The 7,779-nt window shown below is 41.8% G+C and overlaps 1 pseudogene; it reads left to right on the top strand.

Annotated features, from left to right (window-relative positions):
- The first annotated feature begins 4,337 nt into the window (after window positions 1-4,337).
- Window positions 4,338-4,450, top strand: LOC116527041 (annotated as a pseudogene).
- The last annotated feature ends 3,329 nt before the right edge of the window (window positions 4,451-7,779 follow it).

The following is a 7,779-nucleotide window of genomic DNA, read 5'->3' as shown; positions in this document are numbered from 1 at the left end:
GCCTATGCAACAATCTTGCATGTTCTTTACATGTACCCGAAAACCTAAAATGCAATCAAATTAAAAAAAAAAAAAAGAATTTGTGCCCAAAGTCACCGTGAACAAATAGAAGAGGAGGGGGTAAAGTACAGACAGATTCCCGAATGTGCACTCCTGACCATCATCCTATGCTGCCTCCATGAGAAACTCTGACATGGCTGTGTAGCCAGCAAACTCTTCACTGATTATTTCATCAAATGTTACTGACCGCCCCCCCCACCAATGGATTCAAATGCAGAGCTGGGAATGGAGCATACAGAATTGAATGGGGTCTAGTACTTGATGCTCCTAAGGAGGATGAGAGAGCCAGCCTTACCCAAGCTCTCTCAAATGTTCTTCATCTTGCTCACTGGTTTTAATGTTAACTAGGAACCCAAGTGAGAGGGTCAGCCCTTGGAAGGACTTCCAGAGGAAAGTGAAGCCCCGCTGGAGTCCCAGTGTGTGGGAAGTAAACTAGGAGAAGCAAGGACAAGCCTAAGGCTTAGCTCCTGTGCCACGGCTATGTATAAGGTTCGATTTCACAGCCTTCTCAAGTTCATACACTGCTCACACTACTCCTTGTTCCTCATGCTCTCCCAAGCCCAGAATTCAATGTTCAGCACACACTGAGAGCTTAATTAATGGCTTTGAATGATTCCTATGCAAGCCGAGAGGAATATCAACGTATGTTTTCTCAGACATACCCAAGAGTAGCCTGACCCAAATCCAAGATTATCTCCATGGCCTCCCTTTTTACATCAACTCAGAGGATGCTGTCGACGTTATATATTTGCATGCTTACTATGTTAAATAATAATTGACTGTCAGGGAACTAGAGGCTCTCAAATTCTCTTCACCAGTTACATAAGGATCAGTTGAAATGCTAGTTTAAAATGAAGGTTTCTGGGCCTCTACCCTTTACCGGCTGATACAAAATTATGGGACTGAGCCTAGGAAGCTGAATTTCTAGGCAGCCTGTGGGTTATTCTTACCAAGAGTCTGAGGATCTCCAGCCTCTATAGAACGTCACTTCTTCCATGACCATTTCTGCCATTGATGCTAAATAGACAGAATCCCTCCTTACTACCACCAGCTGTAACATGTGCTTGTCACATGATTTAAAAACAAAGCCACCTGTTGTAAGTCACAAGTCAGCCCCACAGAAGTTAGATCCCAATCAGGGAACATGACGCTCAGTATGCTTATGTTCCCATGACAAAAAAAAAAAAAAAAAAAAAAAACTAAAACAGGAAGTTGAAAATAAAACTTTTAAGTTTTTTATGTGGAACCATGCACCAAATTCTGACCCTGTCGCTCTCTGCTCATGTGCATTAGTCATAGGAGGTCATGGAAAATCATCCTCATTATGAGAGACTGCTCATCAGTCATTACCCCCACACCCTGAGGGAGAGCCAAAGCAGGTGACCCAGTATGCAAATTCAGGGAAGTTTGGTTCGGAGAGCTCACATCGCTCCTAACACAGGAGACGGAGGGTTTGGACTCCCGTAGGGTTGGGAGGTGCTTTGCCCAGGGCTGTGTAGTGTGGAGTTAGGAATATGTTTTTTGATGGTGTGTGTTCAAGATAGATGATGCCTCCTTCCCTGTTCTGGAGGTTGAGTCCTCTTCCATATAGTGTTGTCCTTTCGTACAGCTTTGTTGTACCATATAGATGGTACCCTCTGGGCCTGGCCAATCACTTGACCAAAGGGATGGCAGCTCTTGCTCTGAAGAGATCCTGAGCAGAGAATATATGTGGCAGAGCTCATTGCTACTCCCCACACACCCTGATGGCAGTAGGAGACACTTAACCTTTATCAGTGTTCTTATACGGCACCATATTGTGAGCTCCTAAGGGGTAGGGGCCTTGGCATTTTTATTTCTAGATAGAGAGTCTTGCTCACAAAATGACAGATATAGTCTGAGAAATGTGTCATTAGGCAATTTTGTTGTGTGAATATCACAGAGTGTACTTACACAAAACTAGATGGTACAGCCGACTGCACACCTAGACTGTATGGCATAGCCTTTTGCTCCTAGGCTACAAACCCACACAACATGTGACTATACTGAATACTGTACATATGCAAGCATAGAAAAGATACAGTAAAAATATGATGCTATAATCAATGGGACCACCGTTGTGTAGACAGTTCATCATTGACTGAAACTTCAGTATGCAGCAAGATTGCTCTCATAAATGAACACAAAATCATTGGGCCACCTTATATAGACGTGCAGGGTTTCCACGGCAAAGCTCTAGAGGGCACCACCCACATGTTGATATCACAGAATTGAATATTTACTATAACAATATTATGACAATTGGCTATAAAGTGCCTTGTACTAAAAAAAAAAAAAAAAAAGCTTCCTCATAACTCATAACTTTCCAGCTGATGGGAATAAAATCAGAATAGGCAGGCTTTTGTTAATTCACTCCAAGGAGCCACAAGTTGTTAAAGTGAACAGCACAGCCAGATCAGGAAATCCATACAAGCCTGATCTTTGTCAGGAGGGCAATATGGAGTCACCATGGGTAATTTCAAGCAGGGGAGTCACATGATCAGATTGACCTCCTAAAATAGTTGCTCTGGCTGCCGACTGGAGTATGGATCGTTGGCACAGCCAGTCAAGTGGTTTCCCTGCTCCAGTGGGGCTCACCTCCAGTCCAGGTGAGGGATGATGGGTGTTTAACAATTCCTGCAGGAGATTTGAGAGAAGTTAATAGATTTAAGACACCTTTGGGAGGTAGAGTTGATAGATTTTGGTGATTTATTGTAGGCAGAGTGAGTCATTGTGAAAGTTTCTAGTTTTGCTGTCTATTGGTAGATATCTCTACTAATGAGTGGTGATTCTGTTGATGGATGGTGATTCTATTCACTGACGTAAGGAATGCTGGAGAAGAAAGTGGTAGTTTGGGGGTGGGGAGTGTGGAAATGACAAGCTCTGCTTTTGCCTGTGTTGAATTTTGAGGTGTATGCGAACATCCAGGTAGAGGTTTTCAGTGGGCAATTACATATATAGACCTGGAGTGCAGGAGAGAAATTTGGAATGGAGATATAAATTTTGAAGTTTTCAGCAGAAAGATAATTGAACTTACAAGGTGAATGAAACGAAGAGAGAGCTTAGTTTAAGAGAGAAGACGGCCTAGGAGAGAGAGATATTTGAGAGGCAGGCAGAAGATGAAAAGCCTTCAACGGAGGTTTAGAAGGAGAGGCATGGAGAGGCAGAAGGAAAATCAGAAGTGGAATCATGGAAGTCTGTGTAAGAGGGCTTTAGGGCGAGAGCTGGCAGTGTTGAACACTATCAGCAGATCAAGTCCAGAAAAGTTTGAAAAGCGTTCATTGGGTCTAGGAGCTAGACACTCCAGAGTGCTGTCAGGAGAGTGACTGAGCAGAAGGGAAGATGCAGGGTCTTCAGGAGTGAGTAGAAAGTGAGAACACAGCGATAGTGAGTAGAGAATTCTTTTAATAACTTTGGCTGTGAAGGGGAGGAGAGAGAGAAGGGTGTAGCTAGAGGGAGTCACGGGGCTAAGGGAAGAAACTGACAAGATGTGGCAGGTTTAAACAAGTGTGAAAGCTGATAGGAAGGAGCCAATGGACACTGGCAGGTTGGAAAAAACAGGGCGAGGTTACAGTATGGGTACATGCATGAGCTCTCGAGCAAACCTGCCTGGATTCAAATTTCTACTCTGTTATTTCTCAGCAGAGAACATTGAATGAAATCGGTGTACTCAAATTACTTTTAAAGTTGTAAGTGTAGTAGAATCATGCTGTTGTTACTTTCTGATGAATCTAGGAGCAAAGAAACATGTCAGTCAGTGGTTGGCCAGGTGTGGTGACTTATGCCTGTAATCCCAGTACTTTGGGAGGCTAAGGTGGGTGGACCACCTGAGGAGAGGGGTTCAAGACCAGCCTGGCCGTGTCAGTGAAACCCACCTCTATTAAAAATAAAAAATTAGCTGGGTGTGGTGGCATGCGCCTATAGTCCCAGGTACTAGGGAGGCAGAGGCAGGAGAATTGCTTGAACCTGGGAGGTGAAGGTTGCAGTGTGCCAAGATCACACCACTGTACTCCAGCCTGGGCTACAGAGCAAGACTTAATTTCAAAAAAATAAAAAGAAAAAGAAAAAAAAAGAGAAAAATGTAGGTGACCTTCTTTATACTTAGTAATAAATCTTTTCAGCATTTATACCATTAAAAATATGAAAATGCTTTTTCAGTATTATTTCCATTTATCTATTTATCTATGTTTCATGTATCTATTGCTGTGGAATAAACCACCCTTAAGCTTAGTGGCTTAAAAATAGAAATCATTTATTTTGTGCTAGCTTTGGCAGCACATTTTCTAAAATCGTAACAATAGGGAGAAGTTTAGCATGGCCCCTGCACAAGGATGACATGGAAATTCATGAAGTATTCCAGAAGAATTTTTTTTTAAGAAAATATTTATTCTGCTTTGTGAATCTGTAATTGGGCAGGACTCAGTAGGGACATCTTGTCTTCATTCCACTCAATGTCAACTGATGGGAGTCAGAGGGTGGGAACTGGAGTGATCAGATGGCTGCCTTACTTTCAGGTCTGGAGACTGATGCTGGTTCTCTGCTGGAACCTCAGCGGGATTGTTGGCCTAATCACCTTTGCTTGGCCTCTTCATGACACCTGCAATTCCCCAAAATATGGTGACTGAGATTTGGGAGTGAGGGCTGGGAGAGAGAGTCAGGCAGAAACTGCATAACTTTTGATGACCTAGCTTCAGAAGTCATTCCATATAACTTTTGCCTCATTCTATTCACTAATGCCAGTCTGTATGCAAAGGGAGGAAAATCATACTCCACATTTTAATAAGAAAAGTCTTGGCCGGGCGCGGTGGCTCACGCCTGTAATCCCAGCACTTTGGGAGGCCAAGGTGGGTGGATCACGAGGTCAACAGATCGAGACCATCCTGGTCAACATGGTGAAACCCCGTCTCTACTGAAAAACTACAAAAAATTAGCTGGGCATGGTGGCGCGTGCCTGTGATCCCAGCTACTGAGGAAGCTGAGGCAGAAGAATTGCCTGAACCCAGGAGGCGGAGATTGCAGTGAGCCGAGATTGCGCCATTGCACTCCAGCCTGGGTAACAAGAGCGAAACTCCGTCCCAAAAAAAAAAAAAGAAAAAGAAAAGTCTTAAAGAATTAATAGACGTATTTTTAAAATCAGAACAGCAACAAGTTGCCAATTAAGACAACAACTTACAGGTTTCATTTTCAGGGTTTTTTTCTATAGTACATTGAAACATTTTCTGAAACCTTTGATGTCTTACACTGATTAGTAAACATAAAAAATTTTCATTCTTAACTGGATGTTCTTTTGTTCAAATCTTTGCAATGGCATATTTATTTTAACTAGGAACAGAAAAGTTGGAGATGATGGCTGGGTACTGTGGCTCACAGCTGTAATCCTCGCACTTGGGAGGTGGGGCAGGTGGATCACCTGAGGTCAGAAGTTTGACACTAACACCTTGCAGCTTAGAGCCCAGCTTGGCGTCAACATGTCTGGGGACAGTGCTCATGGGTTGGCTGACTCACAGAGACAAACCTGATGTTCTTCTACAAGGGAGTGTAGTACAGAGTTTGGGGCTGGAAGGAGAGGTCTTGTCCCACCATGAGCCTTACTCTTCAATAGCTGTGCGACCCTGGACAGACTCCTGCAATGTTCTGGATCTTGTTTGGTGCTTTGTGACATCAAAATGCTCACTTATAAAGTGAGTGGTAAGGATGGCAGCCACTGCCACAGGTAACTCAATGCTTTCTGTGTCTTACTTCAGTCCCTCAGATTCAAAGTCTTCAGTAAGAGCATCCATAGGTCCTATCTTTGCTCATGTGCCCACACCATTTTCACTGTCAGGGAGGAGAGGGGACTAGTTAGTTCTTCCCGGTTATGAAACGGAAGGCGGAGCCCTGTCTCCTACCAAAATGAGATCAGTGTGGAATTTATCCCCAAATAGAAAATATGTTAGTTAATGGGCAGAAAATGTAAAAGCCACTACACTGTAAATGCCTGTATAATTGTACATACTTTTAAATAGAGATTGCCCACTTTTGCTTCCTCCAGGGCATGGCACTGATGTCCATGAAGTCCTAAGTTTAATAGGCTAACTGTGTATTTCTATTACATCTTAAACACTTTAAAACACAGAAATATATCCTGAGATCTGAAATTATTTTATGCACCATCAATGATATACATTGTACACTTTAGGAACACAAATGTGAAGTGTTGACAACAATTAGTGTGGCAAATTAATCACTGTGGGTAGATCCATGTGCATCAGTCAGGTTTCTGTGGAACAAGCAGTGGGAATAGTCTCAGATTAATTTAAACAGAAATTTATTGAAAAGTTTTAGAAAAAGACAGTACGTAAAATAAAATCAGGTTAGTTCCCAGAATTAATAGGAAGGCTGGAGAACTGGCTCAGAAAATGGACAAAGATCAAGGAAGATTTTTGTTGGGAGTGGGAAAAGTTCCAATAAAGGATAGAGAGAGAAGGGCTATTCACAGTGAAAGGAGCATTCTGCTGTAACATTCTCTTCCTTTTCTTTTCTGGTGGTGTGTGTGTGTGGTGGGGCTGAGGGGGGCGCCACTGGATTGAAAATCATTTTATTTTCAGGATTACTTCTTTTTTGTGTGTGATTACATTTTTTTCAATACGTTTCTAGAAAACAGGTGTGTTTGGTTACATGAGTAAGTTCTTTAGCAGGGATTTTTGAGATTTTAGTGCACTCATCACCCAGTGTACACTGTGTAGTCTTATTCCTCACCCCTCGCACCCTTTCCCCTGAGTCCCCAAAGTCCATGTATTATTCTTATGCCTTTGAGACCTAATGGTCTAGCTCCCACTTACGAGTGAAAACATACAATGTTTGGTTATCCATTCCTGAGTTATTTCGCTTAAAAATAACGGTCTCCCATTCCATCCAGGTTGCTGCAAATGCCATGATTTCATTCCTTTTCATGGCCAAGTAGTATTCCATGGTATATATATTTATCACATTTTCTGTATCCACTTGTTGATTGATGGACATTTGGGATGGTTTCGTATTTTTGAAATTCTGAATTGTGCTGCTAGAAACATATGTGGCAAGTATCTTTTTCATATAATGACTTCTTTTTCTCTGGGTAGATACCCAGGAGTGGGATTGCTAGATCAAATAGTAGATCTATTTTTAGTTCTTTAAGAAATCTCCACAGTGTTTTCCATAGTGGTTGTACTAGTTTATATTCTCAACTACAGTGTAAAAGTGTTCCCTTTTTATCACATCCATGCCAATATCTATTATTTTTTAATTTTTTTGCTTATGGCCATTCCTGCAGGAATAACTTGGCATTGCATTGAAGTTTTGATTTGCATATTCCTGACAGTGATATTGAACATTTTTCTGTAGGTTTGTTGGCCATTCGTATATCTTCTTTTGAGAATTGTCTATTCATGTCCTTACCCCACTTTTTGATGGGATTGTTTTTTTCTTGCTGATTTGTTTGAGTCCTTGTAGATTCTGGATATTAGTCTTTTGTTGGATGTATAGATTGTGAACATTTTCTTCCACTCTGTGGGTTTTCGGTTTACTCTGATGATTATTTCTTTTGTTAGGCAGCAGCTTTTTAGTTTAATTAAGTCACATTTATTTGTCTTTATTTTTGTTGTGTTTGCTTTTGGGTTCTTTGTCATAAAGCCTTTGCCTAACCCAATGTCTGGAAGGGGTTTTCCAATGTTATCTTCCAGA

Source organism: Sapajus apella, unplaced genomic scaffold (assembly GCF_009761245.1).
Source record: "Sapajus apella isolate SASKATOON/1434 unplaced genomic scaffold, GSC_monkey_1.0 scaffold52, whole genome shotgun sequence".
In the NCBI taxonomy this organism is placed as follows: Eukaryota; Metazoa; Chordata; class Mammalia; order Primates; family Cebidae; genus Sapajus; species Sapajus apella.
This window is presented reverse-complemented; position numbering and strand designations above follow the sequence as displayed.